The 24,684-nt window shown below is 45.2% G+C and overlaps 1 long non-coding RNA gene across 2 annotated transcripts in view; it reads right to left on the bottom strand.

The window, feature by feature from the left end:
* The window catches only part of LOC146870155 (uncharacterized), a 40,379-nt gene extending 17,177 nt beyond the window's left edge, over positions 1-23,202 (bottom strand). Inside the window, exons 1-3 of one of the 2 annotated variants that reach the window (XR_014959083.1) lie at positions 23,139-23,202; positions 22,859-23,048; positions 18,691-18,740 (exon numbers count right to left, since the gene is read on the bottom strand). This is a non-coding gene — a long non-coding RNA (uncharacterized LOC146870155). Of the gene's footprint in view, positions 1-18,690; positions 18,741-22,858; positions 23,049-23,138 lie in introns of those variants that run through there. The other variant, XR_014959077.1, reaches the window with a different exon arrangement.
* Positions 23,203-24,684: the final 1,482 nt, after the last annotated feature.

Consider the following 24,684-nt stretch of genomic DNA (forward strand, 5'->3'; position numbering starts at 1 on the left):
CTACATTCTATCAGTTAGCGTGACCTAAAACCAATTTAATTCATTGTATTTCTGCAATCTCTCCATGTTTTACAGGTCCCAATCGGTGTCCTTTTAATAGCCGCCAGCACCGTTGCTAGCAATTCTAGTAACCTTACTAGGTGAGTCTGTCCTTGTGTTCTCCATAGATTATTACCAGCTAACTAGCGTTTTTAAATATAATCCTCTCCCTCACCACCTAATCCCCTCCCTCCACTTTCACACGGCCCTCTGAGGTACCCCACTATAATTAATTCGTTTTGAACTACTACAAGCACGGTGATTTTTACTACACCATTGTTTTACACATTATGTACAGTATGAAGAGATTGTTTTTATATTGTTTATATTCTTTATTATTTTGCCTTATTTCAACAGGTCACAGACCTAAGGACGTGGTATGTAGATTTCACCTCACCACGTAATGTAGACAGTGCTTTTTGATCCTGATGAATTGCCCAGATCCTCCAGACATACACGGCATGAAACATGTTGATCTCCTAGAGTAGAGCTACACGTCTAGACACTTTACTTCTAGTACCTAGCCACTCTACACCATTTTAATAGGGTAGTTTACCTTCTGAATAAAGCATTAATTAGGACTAACTGACCCTTTTTACTTCACTCCCTGCTACTTCTACTTACACTAGGCCCCTCACCCCCATACACCTACCGGCAGGAACAAAAGATCCCCGATAAAGAGCCCCGGTTTCGGGAGCCTGTCAAGGATTGCAGCGCCGACTTGACGAGGGGCATTGCTCATATGATGAAGCATGACACCTAGCTTGCTGGGTGTGTGAGAGCTCTAGTTCCACCAAGGGAATTTCCCTGGTCTTCCCTTGGTTACCTCTTGGTAACCAGCGGTTGGTTGAGTCCCAACTTCCACCGCCTTCCTTATCTCTTCCCTCCTGTACACGAGGAACTTTGTACCCTTTTCGGTGATTATATGTCACTATGGCAGGTGTCCTCATTATGAAATGCTTGTTAAAATAATGTGGTCTGCAGCCACTTGCTTTTGTGACAGTGGTAAGTGCCCTCACTTCACGTTATGGCCAACCCATGGCATTTGGGGGCAAAATAATGTTTATACATGGGAGTAGTGGTACTATACCACCCCTGGGGGAGTGGGGAGAATGTTTTCGCAATGTCATCAAGAAGCATTTCCATCAGCTTATGTATATTTTTTAATTGTTGCGTTGAATGGAGTAGTTTATTTGTAATAAATGTACTTTTCCTTTTTATAAAGAAAAGCACAGACTGGACAATCATTGATTGAGTGTTATTTCTGTGTATCTGTCATTAGCGATTACTAGCCCACATCACCTCCCTTGAGTAGACCTTGGACTGCTCTGCAACGCTACCATCTGAGAGTCAAGCGCCTCAATGGGGTGTTTGGTTCCCAGTGAAGGGCAAATGTAGACCCATTACTTGTGCAGGCCTCACCACTAATGCCTCGTTTTCCAACAGTAAAGAAATGTGACATTTGAAGTTGGGATGCCTTTTTGATATGTTAGAGTCATGAACATGGCGGGGAAACAAAGCTTTTGCTCATCAAGAGAGACCTATATACTTGGGAATAGGAGAAAGTGGCTTGTGAGATTTCTCTAGTCCAACATCTTAAAGACCTTTTATTACATCACTTTACAGTAAGCAAAGATGTGGGTCACCTTAGAGATAGGTAGAGATACACTTAATAGTACTTTGAAAAGGATCCTAGCTTTATTATAAATGTTGCTTTGGTGGAGCCACCCAATTTTGTACAAGCCTTCTATAAGAAGCTTTCTGTTCCTCTAAAGACATGTAAAAGACTTGTCATCACGTTTTGCCTTTGTCCCTACACGAAGTCCTAGCACTAATGCAAGAGAAGGGGATCGTCTGACTTAATTTCCAGGACAATTGAAGTCCTTGTTTTTCTGCAGTACCCTTCGTCCTGCTATTGGGAGCCCGCATTAAAGGAATCTGCAAGTACCAGTTGGTAGTTTAATGGTCTAGCAAGTGGGTGCCTGACACCAACAAGAAAATCACACCAGTCCTAACATCCTATCACCTATCCAGCTGTGGATGACCTTTGCACCTACATCAAATTCGGTTGAGATCTACTAGAATCTGTGCCAAACTGAACCAAAAATGTTTGAACTCGTCCTAAAGATCTCCCAGAAATGTACCTTCTCCTAATACTGCCCAAACACCTCCAAGCAGCAATTTTAACACAGGAGAAATCTTCATGCAGTAGAACAATTAGAAAGTACCCTCCAGGACCAGCTAAAACAGTGTACGATATTTCAAATATGCAATCCTTTCCCAGCTTAAACAACTGCAAACCCTATACAAGCTCTTGAAACCCTGTGCATATGCTGCCTGCCAGTTTGACCGACTAAGCCTGTGGACGCTTCAGACAATCTTCAGAGAACCAACTGAGAGAAGGGGTACAGCCACATCAGCCATCCTTACAGCCTTTGTCAGTTATCAAGAACCACCCTTTCAGATAAGTGCTAGGGCACCGCATGGCTGATGACACATTTTATAAAATGTCAAATCAGTCAGTCATACCTCTGCCACCTATCTGAACGAGTTCACTGGCAAGTTGCCTCACCTAAGCAATAGGCTCTGCTATAAATCCCACAAAGTTTAGTCACTTTACCTTTCATTGTATGATAACATTGCCTTATTGACTTGGAATTTTTCGTAATGTTTGCATTTTCTTATCATTACAGCAAGGTAACTGATTATAAGGGGTTGTTACATTTAATTAGTTGGGAGCACTTGAGTAGTCTATCTGTTCCAGAGCTGCGCCTGCATCTTTTAGACAGCAAGCTGACGGACCCCATTGAGCTTGCTAAGGAGGCGGACCGCTGGACCAGTACCAGGGTCCACAGAGGAATTGTGGGTACCATAGCCAAATGTGGGCAGGGTCCCCAGCAGAAGAGTGGGGGGGGCAAGGGTAACCAATAGGAGTTCTCACAAGGGCCCCAAAACAGTTCCCAGGGTAACCAGTCCCAGCCCCCCCAAGTCAAAACCCAAACCAACCTGGCCCCCTAAGGGCAGGTCGGATAACAAGGGTCCCATTAAGTGTTATCACTGTCAGGAATTGGGTCACAAATCTCCTGTGTGTCCCAAGAAATCCCAGGCACCCTCTGGTGCTCCAACACCGGGTATAGCTAGTGTAGCTTTTGGTGGGGATTTAATTTCTAGTGATTTGGAGGGATTAGCAGTTATGTCCCTTGTCTCTTTAGGAGACACAGAGATGGTCCAGGAAACCCCTGTCCCTGATAACGCTAAGAAGTACAGGCAGTGGGTGACTATCAATGGGAAGAGGGTGGAGGCTCTCAGGGACACTGGAGCCAGTGTGACCACGGTCAGGCGTCAGTGGGTCCCTGAGGAGCTGATCATTCCCGATGTACTTCACCCTGTAGTGTCAGCTGACAACTCTGTGCGCCTTTGCAAGGTAGCACATGTTCCCTTTGAGTGGGGGGGGGGAGGGGGTCTCAGGTCCTCTCAGAGTTGTTGTGAGTCCATCCATGCCAGTAGACTGCTAGGTAATGACCTGGAGAGTTCCCCATGGAAGGAGGTGGAACGCCAGGCTCATTTGGAGATGTTGGGTTTGCCTGAGTGGGTCTGTGTGACCACCCGGTCCATGGCACCAGACAGGGTTGTGAAGCAGACCTGGAGCCTGAAACAGTGGCCCAGGTCCCTGCCAGAAAGAGGAAGGGCAATGGGCGTGGTGTGTCCACCCCCGCTGTTCCCACGGTCCAGGAAGGAGCAGACCCTGCGGGGGATGCCCTGGAGCCTACAGGGGAACAGGTAGCTGAGCTGGGAGACATACCTGAGCTGACCCATTGGCAGCAAGAGGGTGGTCCCTCCAGAGAGGAGTTCTGCCGAGCGCAGAAGGCATGCCCTACTCTTGAAGGTCTGCGGCACCAGGCTGCAGACCAGGCAGCAGGTGCTGATCCGAAGAACTTCTTTCTCTACTGGGAGAAAGACTTGTTGTACAGTGAGCCTAGGTTTGCTGAGCCCAGTGGATCATGTACCCTGGTGGTTCCCGCAGGGTTCAGAGACTTCCTACTGGGTCTGGCTCACGACGTGCCTCTTGCAGGACATCTCGGGCAGGACAAGACCCGACAAAGGCTTGCCACCCACTTTTACTGGCCCGGGATGCAGACGGACGTTGCTTCCTTTTGTAAATCATGCCAGACTTGCCAGGCAAGTGGCAAGGCTGGAGGAAAATGCAAAGGCCCTCTCCAGCCTTTTCCGGTAGTGAGCACCCCTTTCGAGCGGGTGGGGATAGATATTGTGGGGCCACTGGACCCCAGGACAGCCTTAGGCAACAGGTTCATTCTGGTCCTGGTGGATCATGCCACCCGGTACCCGGAGGCTATCCCTCTCAGGACAACCACAGCCCCCGGTGGTGGGCCGTGCGTTGATGGGGATCTTTTCCCATGTGGGTTTCCCCAGAGAGGTGGTATCTGACCGGGGTACCAACTTAATCTCCAGGTATATGAAGTCTCTGTGGGAGGAGTGTGGGGTAACTTATAAGTTCACCACTCCTTACCACCCTCAAGAAAATGGGTTGGTTGAAAGGTTCAACCGGACCCTGAAAGGCATGATCATGGGGCTGACAGAGCCCATGAGACGGAAGTGGGACGTCTTTTTGCCATGTCTATTATTTGCCTACAGGGAGGTACCACAGAAGTCTCTAGGGTTCAGTCCCTTTGAGCTTTTGTACGGGCACCCTGTTAGAGGACCTCTCAGTCTGGTGAAGGAGGGTTGGGAGAAATCCCCTGGGAAAACCCCCCAGGATGTATTCAGCTATGTGCTGGCCATCCGCAACCAGACGCAGCACTTCCGGGCCCTCGCTCAGGCGAACCTGGAAGCCAGCCAGGATGAGATGAAGAGGTGGTATGACCAGCATACCACTGTGGTGGAATTTCAACCTGGGCAGATGGTGTGGGTGATGGCGCCAGTGGAGCCTTGCGCGCTCCAAGACAAGTGGACTGGGCGATATGAGGTGGTGGAGCGCAAGAGTGAAGTGACCTACCTGGTCAACTTGCGGTCTCCCAGGAACCCCATGAGGGTCCTACATGTGAACCGCCTCAAACCCCATTTTGAGAGGTCTGAAATAACAATGCTACTTGCTACAGATGCAGGGATGGAGGAGGATAGCGATCCTCTTCCTGACCTCCTGGAAGCTAAGGAGCAAGATGGGTCAGTGGATGGAGTGGTCCTCTCGCCCACCCTGACCCCAGAACAGCAGAGGGACTGTCGCCATGTGTTGGGTCAGTTTGCATCTCTGTTCTCCCTGACCCCCGGCATCACCAACTGGTGTGTCCATGATGTGGACACGGGAGACAGCATGCCTGTGAAACAAAAGTTTTACCGGGAGGCTGACAAGGTCAGGGCCAGCATCAAGAAGGAGGTTTCTAAGACGTTGGAACTAGGTGTGATTGAGCCCTCCAGCAGCCCATGGGCTAGCCCAGTGGTACTTGTACCGAAAGCTGCTGCGCCAGGTGCCACTCCAGAACTTAGGTTTTGTGTGGACTACTGTGGGCTCAATGCGGTCACGAAGACTGACGCACACCCCATCCCCAGAGCTGATGAGCTCGTGAGAGCTGCCAACTACCTCAGTACGTTTGATTTAACTTCTGGGTACTGGCAGATTGCCTTAACTGAAGGGGCCAAGGAGAGGTCTGCGTTTTCAACGCCAGAGGGGCACTTCCAGTTCCGTGTCATGCCCTTTGGGTTGAAGAACGCCCCTGCCACATTCCAGAGACTGGTCAACCAGGTATTGTCCGGGCTGGAGCAATTCAGCGCAGCATTTCTGGACGACATTGCTATGTTCAGCTCCACTTGGGAAGAACACTTGCAACACCTCTGCGCAGTGTTGAAGGCTCTGCAAAGTGCAGGCCTCACTATCAAGGCCAGTAAGTGCCAGATAGGGCAGGGTTCGGTGGTGTATTTGGGACACCAGGTAGGAAGCGGCCAGGTGGCGCCCCTACAAGCCAAGATAGATACCATCCGGGCTTGGGAACCCCCCAAGACCCAGACAGCGGTGAGAGCCTTCTTAGGACTCACTGGGTACTATCGCCGTTTTGTCTAGGGGTATGGCACCATTGTTGCTCCCTTGACAGAACTAACTTCCAAGAAGTTACCGAAGAGAGTGATTTGGACCAGTGCCTGCCAAGAAGCTTTTGATGCCCTGAAGGAGGCCATGTGTACAGCACATGTACTCAAGGCGCATGACTTCTCCAAGGAATTCATAGTGCAGACAGACGCTTCTGAGCATGGAGTGGGAGCGGTGCTCTCACAACTAAATGATGAGGACTTGGACCAACCTGTAGCTTTCATTAGTAGGAGGCTACTTCCCAGGGAACAGCGGTGGAGTGTGATTGAAAGGGAAGCTTTTGCTGTGGTCTGGGCGCTGAAGAAGCTGAGACCCTACTTGTTTGGGACTCACTTCCGGGTTCAGACGGACCACAGGCCCCTTAGATGGATGATGCAGATGAGGGGTGAGAATCCTAAGCTGTTGAGGTGGTCCATTTCCCTACAGGGGATGGACTTTACGGTGGAACACCGCCCCAGTACAGAACACGCCAACGCTGAGGGTCTGTCCAGGTTTTTTCGCCTTAGCGATGAGAACTCCCAAGAGGGTGGGTAGTTCTCCCCACTTTCAGCTGGAGGGGACACTTGTTAGACCTGACATCTTTGGCATGGTTACCCCAGACATTTTGCCTCTACCTCCTGTATTTTTTTGACGCTATGCTGGATTTCGTTTTTGCTGGTTTAGATGCTTTGGGCACTTTGCCACTGCTGACCAGTGTCAAGGTGCAAGTGCTCCCTTGGTAAATTGTTATATTGATTGGTTATCCATGATTGGCATATTTGTTTCACCTTTTAGCCCCTAATAAAGTGCACTGGGTGTGCCAGGGCTGGTGATTCAAATGCTACTGGTGGGCTGCAGCACTGATTGTGCTACCCACAGGAGTAGCGCTAAAATGATGTCTTAGGCCTGCTTGCAGTGCCGATGTGCAGTCCAGGACTGCCATGTCGACCTGACCAGTGCAACCACTGACCAGGCCTTCTCCTTCCCTTTCTGTACATGTCAGGCATCCCTATGGTGGCCCTAGGTACCCCCCTGGGCTGGGTGCAGTGTATCTGAAAGGTAGGGCATGTACTGAGGTGTGTAACATGCCCTGGTAGTGAATTACAGCCAATTTCGTTTTTCACTGCTGAGAGGCTATCTTGCCCATAGGATAGAATGGGGGAGGCTGTTACATGCCTACCTTCCCATAAGGGCCAGATAGAAAATCCAAGTTTGGTATCTTTGTGTTCAGAATTTAATCATACATCTTTTTAGCAGGATGGTTTTTAAATTCACTGTGTGAGAATAGCACTTTTTAAAAAAATAGCTATTCTCCTGTTTAACCTTCCTGTGTGCCTGTGTGCTGGTTGGCTGACTGGTGTCATGTGATGGGCTAGGTGGCTCCAGGAGCCTGGATGAGTCAGCAGCAGGGTGAATACGGAGATCTGCTTTAGATGGGTGGGAGGAGTAGCCCCTGGGTTTGAATAGGGCTGCCTCTGCCAGCACAATGCTGGCTCCACCCCTTGCAGGCCAGGCTGAGGACTCTGCCTCTGCTGGCACAAAGAAGGCTCCACCTCCTGCTGAGCGTCTAATGACCCTGCCCCTCACTCTGAAAGGAACCAGGTGCTCCAGGGCAGAGCACACCCAGGAACCGGTTTAAGCAGGGGAATCCCCCCACTGAAACAAAGAGAGACAAAGACTTGGAGGGGTATAAGAAGAGGACCCCAGACACCAAAACTTTAGATCTCTTTGGAACTCAGAAGAAACCTCTGCCAAGGAGAAAGCTGAAAAGAACTGAAGAGGAGAAGACTGCCTGCTTGCTGTTTTGCTTTGCTGCCAAGGAGAGGGGAAGGACTTTTGCTGTGTCCCCTTCTTTTGATTCTGATCTCCAAGGGCCTGAGAAGAGCTGGCTCCCTGTTCAGAAGTCCCAGGAACAAAAGGACTTCACCACCAGCTCCCCTGGAACTCTGCTGAAGGAGTTCTGACCTGCCTTGGAGTGCTTGCCCAGTCTTGGGGCCTCAGGAGGTCGTTTTGCTGTGTTTGGGAGCTGGGAAGCAGAAGCGTGAAAAATAATAACTGGTACCCAACGCATCATCCGATTGTGTGTCGCAAGAACGAGAGTGCGAGGAGAATTTCACCGCGCGTCATCGCAGCACCCGGAGTCCCCGCATCGCCGAGTGCGTCGAGCATCGTCCCGGTGCGTGAAGATTCCCGACGCTGCGAGGGTCGTCGCAGAACCAGTTTGCGGGCCGCACCACTGCCGGTGCGTGAAAGTATCCAGTCGCTGCGTATGTCGACGCAGAGTCCCGTCCCGTGACGCATCGAGGGTTGCGGCGCCAGAAGTCAGCATCGAAGATCGTCGCATCGTACCTGTGCGTAAGCTTCCCCCTAAGAAACCTACGCAACGCCAAAGTCATCGCATCCTCCCCCTACAGATCAGAGCCGGCGCATCCACCTCTGCTGCGTGAAGCAGGGCTGCTGCAAAGCCTCCCCAAGATCTCAGGAGTATCGCATCGCCTTTGCCATCTTCCTTGTTATAGCTTTTGGGAACCTTATCGCAACTACAGGTACTGTTGGGCACGAGAGTGTCGCATTTTGTGCATTGAGAGTCGCATTGTGCAGGACACTGACTTTTACATCCTGGAGTACTTTCTGCAAACTCTTGAACTATCTTTAAAGTAATCTTTTTAATTGTATGTTGGTTTTTCTGTAGTATTTGGTCTTGTGAAGTTTTTAGTAAAGATACCTTATTTTTCTAAAACTGGTGTGGAGTAAATCTGTGGTGTTTTCCCTGTGTTACTGTGAGTGTTGGTACAAATACTTTACACATTGCCTTTGATAGGCTAGACTGCTCAGGCCAAGCTACCTAGAGGGTGAGCAGGGGTTATCTTAACAATGTATCCCCCTTTCCCTGACTAGAAGCAAGGGTCCCTACTTGGACAGTGGTACCTACCCTGCCAACTAGAGACCCCCAGATCTAACAAACACCATATACGACATAATGTCAACATTTAAAAGCCGGAAAATGACACGTTTAAAAAAAAAAAAATCAGAAGAATTTATTTTACTTGCATTGATTTGTAGGCAATTTTAGGGAAGAGACAGCAAAAATAAAGCTGTATGTGTTAAAAAAATCTGCTGAGACAAGTGTGTTAACAAAGCAAACACAAGGAGATGATGGACGGAGGGCTGAAACTTTTCAGATATGGGTTGAATCCATCATCATTCTTTAGCTCACTTCGCCATCTCAGTTCAGACCCTGCTATATGCAAATCAGTCTTGACCCTGTGCCTCATAGGAACAGTCCAGCCCAAACTGCCAAGCCAGGTGTTCCCTGAATCGGAAACAAGCATCCTGGGACCGGTTTCTGGGTAAAACCGTTCATTAGCCAGGCTAGCTTGAATCCAGTGTCAAAGTGAGCAAGGGACCGACGTCTGGGCATACCCTGCCAACTTAGGGCGAATAAAGCAAACACAAGGAGATGGACAGAGTGCTGCTCTCCATGCCACTGGAGTCAAGCTATCCTGGCTGATGAGGGCTGAAAGCCCGAAAGCAGTCCTAGGATGCTTGTTTACAGTCCAGGAAGGACCTGGCCTGGCAGTTCGGGCTGGACTGTTCCCATTGGGCGCAGGGTCAAGACTGATTTGCATATGGTTGGGTCCAAACTGGAATGGCATGGTGAGCAAAAAGATGGATTTAGGCCCAGATCTCTGTACTGGGGTGAATGTATGACATTGTTCTGCATTCTGACCATCAATTGTTCTTTTTGTATGAGACAGGTGTTTGCAAATACTCTCAAGCGCACTAACACTTTAGCAATGGAGCCTACATGCATAGGGGTGCTATCTAGCACTGTAAGTGGGATAAACAAGTTTGAGAGGGTACTCTAAAAAATGCATGGGCTAAGAAGTGTAACCAGGAATATTTTATTCGAGGCGCCGCCTTAGTAATACGAAACACCATGCATATATGATTTTAATACCTTCATCAGCTTCATCCCAATTATTTTCAGAGAGAAAAATGCAAGTACCCCCGAGGCTGGGCTTACATCCACCCCACCCTTCAAAAAAAGTAACCGTGTGGAGCAACGGGCAATGGCCAATGGATCAAGGGAGCCGTGGGTCGAAAATGAATAAAAAACATCTTCACAGGTTTCAGTTTCTAGGCAGATAGACCTCACCCTACCAATATCAGAAAATTATTTTCTGACCAAGAATGGTTGTATTTTTTTGCTGAAATTGAAAGTCCTAGTGTTTACATCAGGCCTTTCACTGAACTTGTTCTGCCTACTTAGGCATAGCTTACAAGTTCCTTTTATAATACCAATTGCATGTTTTTTTTACTCCATCTTTAACTCTGATAATTTTAACCCGGAACATGACAATTAATGGTTTCTGCAATTCCTCAATAGCGAACTGCAATCTAGCATGTTGAACTAAAAATCATAGCAGGCCCCTGTCTGTCTAAAGCTGTATGGGTTAAAGCCAGTAAGGTCCACTTACAACCTGTAAAATCAAAGATGGAAAGTAAGAGAAACAATGATTCATGACTAGGTCAATTAGCAAATGAAAACTCGGAAGAGAAGTAAGAGACTGATGTTGTAAAAGAGATGCCGTGCACCACCAACAGGTAACCATGCTGCCAAGATAGGTTTATTCTGCAGCACCAACAGGACTCAACGGACCATCTCTCCCTGGTCGGCAGCAACTGACCAACCATCGAAGCTTCACCTCCCTACCCTGCGCATGGAATACTGACATTGTCATATTCCACGTCAGGCAATAGCATGGGTCCAGCGTGAGTCACTGGCCCAAAACTACAACTGACGCTCGAGCAAAGTTTAAAAACCGATATTCTAACCTTCAGTATTATGTCTCACGATGTTCTGGACACCACAATGTTTTAGAAATTATATTATTTTCCTGTGACATTGTTGAGTCAATATTAAGGTGGACCATGCTTTGGCATGCGGATCTCTACATGGTAACTTTCATTCTGATCTCCTCTGGCTGGAACCTTTCCACTGCCCACCAGTAACTCTGCTATTACTTATAGCAAGAGGCCTTTCATTAAAAAAAAAAAATAGTAGCCAAGAGGGGTTATTTCTTGGTCTAGATAATTTCTAATTCAGCCTTTCTGGATTCTGGCTCGAGACAGCATATTGTGTTGATTGAGTTCATTGGACACTGCAGCTCATGTCTGCTCTTGGGTTGAGAAACATTTTGCTCACTTTTAGTACGCTATTTATCTCACAGAATTTGCAGATATTGTAGCATTTATTTATTTATTTTTAGAGTTTTCTATAGCGCGGACCAGACCCAGGGAAGGGTATCAGAGGGCTTTACACTGAGGGCACAATACAAATAAATCAATTTGCAAGAAAAGAATAGCATACATAAGATCAACTTATTTACAAAGTTCGTAAGGTCGCAGGCGTGAAAGTGTTTCTAAGCAACGGGTCGAGAGCAGCGAAGGTGTCTTTCGAGGGATAGAAGGGGCAAGTTTAGGGTGTACATCTGGAATGGTACGTGTGATAGTTTACGGGAGGAATTTGCACATAAGGAATGATTTTGCTTCTTTTTTTAACAGAAGAGTAGAGGAGATTTTTCTGATGTAGGGAGGAAGCGAGTTCCATATTCTTGGTGCTGCTCCGGAGAATGCTCTGTCAGAAGTTTTTTTCTTTCTAAAGCGTGAGGGTTTCAGGAGTAAATTATCAGCACTCCTTGAATGTCTGATTCCTCCAGATAAGGTCAGTTTTTGGGATAGGTACTGGGGAGTATTGTGGTGAAGCGCTTTGTGAGTGATGCATGCCATTTTTAGGTGGATTTGAGCTTCAAAAGGAAGCCAGTCGAGCGCCTTCAGGTGTGGCGATATGTGGTCATATTTCCTGGATCCTGTTAGGAGTCTTGCTGCGGCGTTGAGACAGGCTTTTAATGGGGCGGTTGAGATTTTGGGAAGTCCCGCGAGGGTGGTGCATCCGTACTCCAGTCTTGAGATGACTAAGGATTGAACTCCAGTTTTGAGGTCCTGGTTATTGATGAAAGGTTTCATTTTCCTGAGATAGCTGAGGTGAAAGCGTGTGTTTTTAGCTAACAGGTTGATGTGTGTTTGCATGTTAAGGTTATTATCTAGAGTAATTCCAAGCGATTTGGTGGAGTCCACCAGAGTTGGCGTGCAGTTAAGTGCAGTGATCATCTTGGATATTCCCTTGGCTCCTGGGAGTTATTAGGGGGGAGATTAGAAGAAATTCAGTTTTTCGTGAGTTTAGCTTGAGGAAGTTGGTTGTTAGCCAGTGGACGGTCTTTGAGTGCCATGTTCATCGATATTATGTCTTCAATGGCGGAGATCTTGATGTAAAGTTGAGTGTCGTCCGCGTACATGTGGTAGGCTATGTTTGCCTGCTGTAATAGTTCGGTTAGCGGTTCGACATATAGGTTGAATAGGGTGGGAGATAGGGTAGAGCCTTGTGGTACACCCAGAGGGTTTGGTGAGGAGCGGGAAAGATTTTTGTTCACCATGAAAGATTGTGTTCTGTTTTCCAGAAAGGATTTGAACCATTGAAGGACTGAGCCAGATAAACCCATCCTATTTTCCAGTCTTTTTAGAATTTTTTCGTGATTGACCGTGTCGAAGGCTGAGGAGAGGTCAAGCAGGACTAGTAGACATGTTTTGTTGCGGGCAAGAGCAAGGAGGGCGTTGTCCACTATATGTAGAATGGCTGTTTCTGTGCTATGGCCGGGTCTGAAACCCGATTGGTGGGTGTTGAGAAGGTTGAAGTCCATGATGTGTTGGTTCAGTTGTTGTTGAACACATTTTTTCAGGACCTTGGCTAGCATGGGAATGTTAGTTATGGGTCGGAAATTGTTGGGGTTGGAGGAGTTCGCAGTCGGTTTCTTTAGTATAGGGGTGACCTGGCCTGTTTTTAGGCAGTCCGGTATGTGCCCTTGCGCTAGCGAGGCGTTGATGATTTTGGTCCAGAGAGGGGAGATGACTTGGTAGATGTGGGGGAGGCAATTTGAGGGGACTGGGTCATTGAAATGGTTGTTGAGTTTGGTGGTTGCTAATGTTTTGGTGATGTCATTTGGATCGTAAAGTTTGAAAGTGGACCAGTGAGAGTTATTTTTTGGCAAAAGTAACTCGGGTTGATCAGGGATTTCAGTTTGAGAGACCTTTGAGGTGGTTGCATTCGCTGCGGCCATGTTAAGCTCAAGTTGGAGGGAGTTTGTTTTTGCTGTGAAAAAGGAGGAAAATTCTTCACTGCTAAGCTGTGATTTTGTGGTCAAGAGAGAGGATTTAGCCAATTAGTTAGATTGTTGTTTTAGAATGTCAAAAAGTTTCTTTGGTCTGTTCTTGGCATTGTCTAGTTCTGATCTAAAGAAGTCTTTTTTGGATTGAAGAATACTTTTGTTATCGGAGTTTCTAGCTTGCCAAAGTAGTTTGAGATGGAGAGGGGAGGGATGCTGTCGCCATTTCCGTTCTGATGATCTAAGTTTACGTCTTTCTTCATTTAGGGTTTCGTTAAACCAAGTGTTTTTTTCTTTGTCTGGAATTCGTTTGAGCTTAGGTGGGGCAGCTTGGTCAAAGATCTTGGTCATCGTGGAGTTGTAGTGGTCGGTGAGGTCACTGACGTTAGACATGTTGCTGGGGGGGATGAGAACATTCTCACAGTGAGAGGCTAGGGTGTTCCAGTCGAGGTTTTTTGTGTTTCTTATCCATTGTTTAAGTTTGTTTTGTAGCGGGAAGGTTTTCTTGGTAGTGGAGGAAATACTGAAGGTGATGATGTGATGGTCAGACCAGTCACAAGGGGTGATCTGGATAGATTCAATCGTGTTTTGTTTAGAGATGAGCCTGTCAAGAGTAGCACCTTTAGCATGAGTGGGCTTTGAGATCGCTTGGATCAAGGAATGGTCTGCTAGGAAGGTTTTGAGGGCGTGGACCTGTTTGTCAAGGGGGTTTTCCCAATGGAGATTGAAGTCGCCTAGGAATATGTCGTTGGAGAGAGGGGTAGAGTTTGTTGTGATGATTTCCCTAATTTGGTCTGTAAATACTGCGTTCTTGCCTGGGTGATGGTAGAGGATATGTAGCTTGTTGGAGTGGTTATCTGAAGATTTTACAGAGATCCCAAGGTATTCACAGGAGTCCATGGGTTCGGAGTGAAACTTCGAGATGGTAATGTTGGATCGATGAATGCAGGCTAGTCCTCCGCCCTTTTTGAGAAGTCTGTCTAGTCTAATAATGTTGTAGTTAGGGGGGACTAAAAGGTCTAGGCATGGGGAGGACGCTTCATTGAGCCAAGTTTCCGTGAGGATGATTATGTCCGTTTTCATGTTCAGGGTGAGGTCGGCGATGTCTGAGGCGTGTTTTGAGGCTGAACGGCAGTTTAGGAGAAGGCAGGAGAACAGATTAGAGGAATTCTTTGTGGACGGCTCGTGAATTTCATGGTTGGTGGTTATGGATTGGAGGTTGTTCAGGTTTATTCCTCTGAGTTTTGGATGGGATGTTCTGTTTGGGTTGATAGGGACTGGGAGAATAGAGAATTCTTCTTCTGTGGAGATGAGGTGAGCGGGACATTCGTAAGACAGTAAGAGGGTTTGGATTTCCTGATCCGTTGGGTAGTAAGAATCTTCTTCAAGACTGATGGGGCTCGTTGGGTTTTCATACAGTAGTAAAAGGGTGTGGATTTCCATGTCTGTTAGATAGTTCGGGAGTTTGCGAGTGCGTAGGAGTCGATTTGACAGAGGCAAGGGGATCGTTTTTATCACATTGTTGATTAGCGCAAGAGAGTGTTGAAGATGGGTAAGTTTGGAGAGAGAGTTTTCAGCAAGAAGAAGGATGCTTTTGATATCTAATATAACGTTCTGAAGTTTTCTGGATGTTAGGTAGGACTGGGTTATGAGAGGGTCTTGTTCAGAAGTGTGATAAGGAGGCGGATACATGATTGGCGGACAGGGAAGGCTGGGAGTGGTATTGCTGAGGGGTTGAATGTCTGTGTGGGTAGTGTGGTGGGAATGTGTGGAAGGGAGCGGGGTGGTGGATAATGAGAGGGATATGTGCTGGCTGGGGGCTTTAATCAGACTCGATATAATGGCCGTGTCGTGGTGGGTTACATCAGCGGTCGGTAGAGGGTTGTGGAGGAGAGTGATGGAAGTGGAGATAGGGGAGGTGGCGGAGTGTGGAGATGTGGAAGGGCGGAGATTGGACAAAACGGGAGGGGCATTGTTGGTTCTGATGATGATTCCATTTGGGGGTGCGGGTGATAAGAGATCTAAGGGAGGTGATTTGTTGTGGCCTCTTTTGTCGGATCTGGGTAGGGGAGGGGGACTCTGCTGTGCAGGAGATGAGGTGGGGGTGGGGGGAAGATCCTGTGGTGCATTGGATGGGGAGATGGTGTGGTTTTTTTAGGGTGGGAAAGTATTTGTCGAATAGTTCTAGGTCCTTGTTAGCTGCTTGAATAAGAATAGTGCCATTTTTGTAGGAGGTTATGTTTAGGGTGGCTCTGAGGTTTGGTGCGCGTGATGTTATCCTGGTTCCGTAGGGAATATTTTTATGGATGCAGATGGATAGTAGCTTAGCAAAGGCAGACTGCCATTTGGCTATTTTTCTAGTGAAGAATATGAGGTTATTGATTATAGCGCCTTGCTTGGTGTTGAAAGAGGGTCCAGAAACAAGACTTCAGGGTTTTTTCTGAGAAGGTTGTGCTTGAATGTCTTCGAGGCACTTTTTCGATAGATTGGGGGGGTAGTGAATAGAGAATGCACTGTTTCCTTCAGGTATCATGTGTGGACCAGCCATGATGTGGAAAGACCTTGGTCTGAATGGCACTCTACCTTTGGGTGGGGGGGGCGGTTTAATAGAAGGTGGGAGCCAATTGAGGAAGATTGCCGTTTTGTTGTGGGCCGTTAAGATGGCCGACTCCTTTGCGGGTGTTTGCAGCGAAAATACTATTTGGACTGGGAATCCCTTTTAAATTTTGGATTAAGATTCAGTCGCCATGACTTAATATATTACACTGGCTAGCATTTACGCTATCTTCTTATGATGCTCCTCAATTAGACCACTTTCACGATTTAAGGGGAGGGGCTTGTGAGGAGCATCATCAGCCCCCTAAGTGATAAATAACAGCAGAAGCATTGAAATGGTCGTAGAGTGGGGGGACCATATCAGTTGGCACGAACAATGAGGAGTTCACCCCTATGCAACTGGTTAGATGTAGGAATGCCTGCCCATCATTTCAGCTGCCATCTTAGGGTCAGACTTCTAGAATGCAGAGGAGAATTGAGCATACTATGTTGATACTACAGATAGGCATGGTGCTGCAACTAAACACTTGCGCAGATACCTGTACTGCATTTCTTGGTGAGATCGGGTGTGGAAAAACCTTCTTCGACATCATGAAACCGCCATCTTAGGGTCAGGCATTCTTCCATGAGAGTTTGTCCGGGAGAAGAGGTCGCACCCTCCAAGAGGTGCTTTTTATGTGGAATTCACTCAGTGAAGCAGCGCATGCAAATGAGAATAAAGACCCTTCTTTCATCCCCCTGCAAACAGAAGCTCTTTATCTCGCGGCGGTATTTCCTCGTCTTCGCGAGACCGCCATTTTGGGGTCAGGCACCATTCAGATAGAGAATAGTTTAGGCAGGCAGCTGGAAATGTACCTTCAAAGTGTGTCAGTTCACTGTGCGCTGCAACTACAACAGGAGCCTGAAAGGGATTATCACTCCCTCTGAGGATCTTTGCAGAACGGATCGCTGAACCTTGCAGTGTGTATCATGCTTAAGCAGCCATTTTCGGATAGGCTTTGACCCACAAGGACTGATAATATTCATATAGTGCTTCAGTGTTGTGCCAATATACAGTACTGCAGGTTTATTATGGGCAGCAGAGCCTGCCCGAGCCTTGGAATAAATGGTGAGCTGTAACGTGTCCCTGGGAGTTCTAGGTTTATTGTGTATACTAGGGTACAGTGCTGAGTATATATACAGTGCTGTATAGATGTATCCTCTGCAGTTGAGCATTCGCTAGCCTTGGACAAATGGCAGTCTGAAACATGTTCTGCGTTCCTCTGGCTCTCATGTGTACTGAGTGTACAATGGCGTAGTCCGAATATACGACGTTATTCCGCCGTCTTTTTCCCCGCTTGGAATCACAACGTGGTCGTTACAACGACCAAGTTGTGATTCCGCATACCATTACTCCGCAAGTCAGAACAACGACTTGCGGAGGGGGGGGGCGCTGAATGTTGGAATAGTGTAATTTACTATTCCAACTCCAGTGTGTGCGGACACTAGGGAAGGTGTTGGATTTTAAATCCAACACCCCCCCCCCCCCCTTCGTAAGTCGTTCTTCCGACTTGTGGAGCAATGGTATGCGGAATCACAACGCGGTCGTTGTAACGACCGCGTTGTGATTCCAAGCGGGGAAAAAGTTGCGGGGTAAACGTTTTTTACCACGTAGACCTATCCTGGGCAGCAGAGTCTTCAACAGATTGTGAGCTTTAAATTGTCCTACAAATGCCTGCCTCTCTAGTGTACCCAAATGTACAGTGCCTTAGATTTAGTGTAGACTCCAGAGTCCTCCCAGGCTTTGGACAGATCGTGAGCTGTAACTTATCTCGCAGTGCACTGCTTTGATAGTGTTTACCAAGGGTACAGTGCTGTGTATTGAGCAGCTCTGTATACCTGCATCCTAAGCAAGTATAACTTTTCTGCAACTTGAATGGATAACGAGGTGTAACTTGTACAGAGCTGTAGCTCTATAGTGTGTTAAAAGTGTGCAGTACTTTGCATTGTTCATAGCTGTATACCTGTATCTTTGGCATCGTAGTCTTTCTGAGTCGTGTACAGATGGCGAGCTGTAACTTGTCCTGTAGAGATCTAGATTTATACTGTGTCCGATAGTAAAATGCTGTGTAAGTATAAATGCAAAACAAAAAATGGTTCTGTCGGGAATCATGAAACCTGAGTTTCTCTTGTACTTAATACATTCTGCAAATGTTTACATTGGTCATTCAATGAGAGTAAAACACACGAACAACATATCATCAATATTACTCAATAAGAGGAGAAGTACAGTGAATGCAATTCTTTTTTTACTCTTTAAATTATTTGAACCAATTATAATAGCAAATGCTGTCCACAAAAACAAGTGCGGTGAGACAATTAGTGACTTATTGTGTTTGGTGATAAGGTGCTATGCATAAAGTAACATATATTTACACAAGACTATGTACAAAAGTCCAAAAGATAAATACATAGACCACTGCAGGGTATAAAATTTCCTTATTAAAGTTGTGGTTTTGCAAGGACAAATTGAACTTAGAACGTCGACGTTTCGACCCTATGGTATAGTGCAGATTCGTATGCATCTATTGCGGGTCTTCATCAGGACAGAAAAGCATCAGACAGCCTGTGAATTAAAGACATGTATCAGAATGATGTGTGTGCTAGTGAACTCCAAATGTGGAGCAAGGTAGCTAGCGATTGCTCACCTGGTATGTTATTTAGCACACACGCTGGCTACAAAAGGGGGGGGGGGGGCTGGGGGGGAACATTAAATGTTCCTGTATACATACCTATTACAATTGTTTATTCTTTATGTATCAAACCGGTTGCTTGAAGGAAGGCCCCGCCATAGCGATCGCCCAGAACTGAAAAAACAAGAGGGGAGGGGCATAGGTGAGCCCCTTCCTGTTGCTTTGTTGTACATATGGTATAACTAATATGACCCTCAATGGTTTGATTATGATCGTGCAATATCGTTAAATATTAATGGGGCGACTTCGGTTGTGCAGTGTATCATATAATCAGACACGGAAGGACCTGTATTGTGTTGTGGAGTCGAAGTTGCGTTTGCATATTCCCTGCAGCCTGGTTAGTACTTGTTAGAGTCCTTATTAAATACGAGGCACAAAGGTCCTCGTAGCCACCGATGGGTGGAAAACGCGTTAAAAGGAAGGCATGCTAAGTGCGCTTCATAATATGCGAGGCCCTAGGGTCCTAAAGGTCTTAGCGGTCTTAGCACGTTACTCAAAAAGGCTTGGTGGGTACAGAAGCGGTCGTGTGGTTTAAGAGAAACGCTCCTTGTGATATGTATCTGAGGCCGGAGGATCATAGCGATCGGTTTGTTCGCCAAGTGAAAGTTAAAAAGGAAAAGCGTGTTTAAAAAAGCATTCCCGATGGTGAGGGTCGAATGCGATCGTGCATTTTAAAACTACGCGAGTGATTTAATTAGAAAGAGCATAGATCACAGTCTTGCTTACTTGCGAGAGCAGCGAGAGACGTCCTCATCCGTCTGGCGCTTGTAAAGAATGACAGCGAGTGCTCTCACGTATTCAGTATTTAACCTATGGCAGCCTCCGCTGTACTGGTTGCTAAGCACCCAGTATCAATGTTAAAACATGGTGAGGACTTCAAGGAGCGGATTCGGTAAAGCTAGTGTGCGGCTTTTACTGATACTTCTCTGGTCCCGAAGGAACAATATGTGCAATGAAGCAAGTTAAATGTCTGTCTAAAAGCGAAAAAAAAAAAAAAATTATTGTTTGTCTTCATTTTACATTGGTGAAAGCTTTTGGACATTGAGTATATGTGAGGCGATCTTAAATTAAATTTCAAATAGAAAAAAATTTATTGAATTAAACAATCCATTATACATAACGGTATTTGAGTATCCCTGAACACTCGTAATACACAATCTTGTATTAGTCAATGTGTCAAGTATTTCTTGTGGCGGATTCTTATATACAATGGAATAAATTAAATATCTTGACAAGTCAGCAGAAAACAAATTGTGGTTTGAAAAACCAATCTCTTCATTTAACATCAATGACTTTTTACAGAAGCCACATTTTCAATGCATTAAGTATATGTAAGAGCATATCCAATCAGATTTTACAGCTTACTCATTTGTATGTATGTTTCTTCATAACCATTGAGGCCATGATTGACGCCCTCCAGGATGTGTATCCAGTGACACTCTTTGTAGTTAAGGGAGGTGGCATTGTCGCCCCCCCCTCCCTTGTAGGGTGACTTTTTCTAGCACCCACCATTCCAAATGTTCATGTGTATGTCGTATGTTGGTGTAATGATCTACCAAAGGTGCCCCATGTGTCCTACATCTTGATCTACTGAGGTGTTGTTCTATTTTTTATTTTCTGTGTGGTCTTCCGAACGTAAATCATGTGGCATGGGCATCTGATAGCATAAATTACGTTGTGGCTATTACAATTTGTGAAGTGATCAAGGGCATATGTTTTCCCGCGATGTATGAATGATGCTTGCTCTATTGAGTATTGGCAAGCCTTACAGTGGCCACATTTATGGTGTCCTTTTACAGGTGGCAGACAGAGTTGTGTTCTGATATCTGGTGTAGGTGGAGGTTCTAGGAACGAAGATACTACATGATCTTTTATGTTTTTGTCGCGTTTGAAAGAAAACATCGGTGCCTCCGTCATGCAGATTTCAGAACCTACCAAGTTCCAGTATTTTTTTAATCACCTTTTGTATCTCATGGCTTCTAGTGTTGAAGGTAGTAACACATATCAGTCTATCCATTTTTTCTTCTTCTCTTGGTTGTACTTCCAACAAGGTACCTCCTGGTCTATACCAGGCTCTTTTTCTGGCTCTGTTGAGTAAACCTTTAGGGTAGCCCCTTTCTCTCAGTTTCATAATCAGTATGTCCGTTTCTTTAAAGTAGTCTTTTTGTCTAGTACAATTTCGACGTAGCCTTAAGAACTGCCCATATGTGAGATTGTCCCGGAGGTTCCTCGGGTGATGGGAATTGTACTGTAAGAGGGTGTTACGGTCTGTTGGTTTCTTGTAAAGATTCATCAGTATTCTTTCTTCTTCTACTTCGAGTGTAAGGTCTAAGAATGGAATAGAACTACTATTGCGAGACATGGTGAATTGAATGTCCTGAGCGCGAGCATTTAACCATGTAAAGAAGGACACCAAATTCTCCTCTGTACCGGTCCATAACATCAAAATATCATCTATGTAGCGTTTCCATGTTGTGATGTTATTGATGTAAGGGTTTTGTTCAGAGTAGATGTTTTGGTCTTCAAAGTTATCCATATATAGATTTGCCAGGCTCGGCGCAAATCCAGCTCCCATGGCAACTCCTCTGGACTGGTAAAAGAATTGGTTTTGGAAGATAAAATAGTTCTTGGTCATCGCAATTTGTAGTAGTTGTACCAGAAATTCGGTCGGGATCCATTGTGGTGACGGTCGAGTATCCAGTATGCTACTAATGACTTGGATGGCTTCCGCTTGTGGTATGCTTGTATATAGCGAGCGCACGTCCAGTGTAACCATTAGTTGTGTAGATTTGTCAAAAGGTTGATTTTCAAACAATTGAATAGTGTGCATTGTGTCTCTGAGGAATGATCTGGTGTCCAACACAAATGGCTGTAGGAAACTGTCAATGAACTGATTCCGGGGTTCTAATATAGACCCACATCCAGAGACAATTGGTCTGCCCGGCAGTTTTTGTACATTTTTGTGTATTTTCGGGATTGTGTAGATCATAGGCGTCCTTGGATTACTTTTGTTGAGGAACTTAAATTCGGATTCTGAGAGAAAACTCTCCCCGAGACCCTGAGTAGTAAGATCTTTAATCAGTTTCGCTATTTCATTGGTAGGATCTCGTTGAATGCAAGTATAACTGGTTTCGCAGTTAAGTTGACGATTCATTTCTTCGATGTAGTCTTCTGTATTCTGGACCACCACTGTGCCTCATTTATCTGCAGTTTTGATCACAACTGATTTATTCTCCTTCCAAAACCAATTCTTTTACCAGTCCAGAGGAGTTGCCATGGGAGCTGGACCTGTAAAAGGACACCATAAATGTGGCCACTGTAAGGCTTGCCAATACTCAATAGCGCAAGCATCATTCATACATCGCGGAAAAACATATGCCCTTGATCACTTCACAAATTGTAATAGCCACAACTTAATTTATGCTATCAGATGCCCATGCCACATGATTTACGTTCAAAGAACAAGGGAACCCTACTCACATGGAGCCTGGGTACTAAATTCTAAAAGGAAACAATGGCTCCTGCGGGAAAATAACCAACTATATGATATACAGAGCACAATGGCAATATATAGGGTTTAAAGCGGAGTCAGAAAGAAAAATGAGCTATACACATCGTAAAGTTGGCACACAATGATATTCTTTATATTTATAATGAGCAACATAAAAACAGTATCTTAACACACATTCAAGTCAGAATAAGGATTTTAACAAACAGTCTTAAAAGGTGTCCCAGTGAGAAAAGTGATTGAACCTAAACTAAAAAGTGACATAAGGTGCAACGCAAGTGAAAGGTTTCAATTATTCAATATAGAGGCGATCATGAGGAATAACACAATCCAGTTCTTAACACTTATTCATCATAAGTGTTAGATAATGATTCGCCTTTATTTATTGTCAGCGGCGTTTCGACCCTATTTAGGATAGAGGATCTCATCAGGACCTTATAATATTGGGACACCTAAAAACAGAAAAATAATAATAATACCATCAGTGTGGAGTCCTATTTAGAGAAGAGGATAGCCAAAGGCTGCTATTATGCATGTATACCTGAACGGTGGTAATGCTGCCTGATTTGTGAAGGTAGTGACACCGTGTTAGAAGTGAAAGAAAATAACTCACAGGGTACCCAGCCGGGTGCTGTGAATAAAAAATTCGAATATGATTAATAAATAGAGCAGGTTTGAGCACCCAAGCACGAGGGTGCTGTTTGTACAAGTGGTAGTCACTTACCGCTTGTGAGGGTAGAGTCAGGCAGTGCAACGGCAGAATCGCTATGGGTCGTTGTAGTACGCTTGCGTCGTGTTGAATGGTCACTAAGCGTATAATAACGCTATTGGTGCGGGGGGGCTGAAGGATTTTGAGCAGTAACAATCCAGCGGGCCTTGTGCTGGCTCTCACTGTACTCGAGGAATTCGATTTACTGCAACATAATTTAAGAAAAGCCTGATATAAAAGGTGTCTTATGTGCCTCTAACAAGCGGTATACAGGGTTAGAGAGAGTTAGTCTTACCTATCTCAAAGCCGTTACGGTATCTGAAAATCCCGCATTTCGCTGCAACAGAGGAACGTCTATCACTCCGTGTGGTACAATCACAGTGATTGGCGGAATGGACTCAGTATTTAAAGGTGATTTGTCAAGGGATAGCGAATCAGAAAGCCGCGTTTACGGAGCACAAGGCAAGGGTCTGCGTTGTGTCGCTAGGCAACCTGTCAAGTACAGGTTGAATACAGGCGAACAAAAAATGGCAGAGTTGTCAATAAAGTCACATTGAGCCTTAGAACCCGTTATGTAGGTGTTTGTGTAAGCATATTCGGTAAAGCATTATTATTGTTTTGTGCAAAAAAGAAAGAAAAGAATAAAACAGAAAAATTTAACTATACTGCGAATGGACGTAGATTCCAGTGATGTATCCTTTCTATTATAAAAAAAGTCATACTGTGTTAAAAACAGAGCAGTGTATCACATTAACATTCAAATAAATTCGAAATTTTCTCTGAAACACAAATCATTCGATCAAAATCCTGACCGAAACAACATATTCAGTCCACAGGTGGTCAATATATTTCTTAATAATTACATACCGATGTAAATTCGACACATATATCGCTGCTCTACAAATGGAGATATTTCAATTGATTATCAGACAGGAAAAACAATTTTTGAGAAATTCATAATATCAAATAGTATGTGAATACATATGTCAGATCTTCAATCTAGACAGACAGTTAGACAACACATTGTAATCAAGCATTACATCTCAACGAACTTCAGGAAATACATTGCATTGGTATTACAAATATCCTGAGAAGGCGATTTCGAAAAAATTCATTTTTTCTCCTTCTTTAAAATGCAGTATGCATAAAAAATAAGGATGGGACATAATGGTTAACCAATAGATGCAAAACAATATATTAATAAAACTACCAGTGCGTTCGATCCAACGGCATTCTAGATACTGCAACGACTAATTCGATTACACAAGGGTTGAATTCAGCTGAGGAATGGCGTGGTTTTGTTACCACCCTTACATGGATGAGGTTTCTGATATATTGGTAAAATGCGCACAAACGTTGTTAGACTAGGTAGTTTTATTAATATATTGTTTTGCATCTACTGGTTAACCATTATGTCTCATCCTTATTTTTTATGCATACTGCATTATAAAGAAGGAGAAAAAATCTATTTTTTCGAAATCGTCTTCTCAGGATATTTGTAATACCAATGCAATGTATTTCCTGAAGTTCGCTGAGATGTAATGCTTGATTACAATGTGTTGTCTAACTGTCTGTCTAGATTGAAGATCTGACATATGTATTCACATGCTATTTGATATTATGAATTTCTCAAAAATTGTTTTTCCTGTCTGATAAGCAATTGAAATATCTCCATTTGTAGACATGCGATATATGTGTCGAATTTACATCGATATGTAATTGTTAAGAAATGTATTGACCAGCTGTGGACCGAATATGTTGTTATCAGTCAGGATTTTGATCGAATGATTTGTGTTTCAGACGAAATTTCGAATTTATTTGAATGTTAATGTGATACACTG

Source organism: Triturus cristatus, chromosome 1_1 (genome assembly GCF_964204655.1).
Source record: "Triturus cristatus chromosome 1_1, aTriCri1.1, whole genome shotgun sequence".
Classification (NCBI taxonomy): Eukaryota; Metazoa; Chordata; class Amphibia; order Caudata; family Salamandridae; genus Triturus; species Triturus cristatus.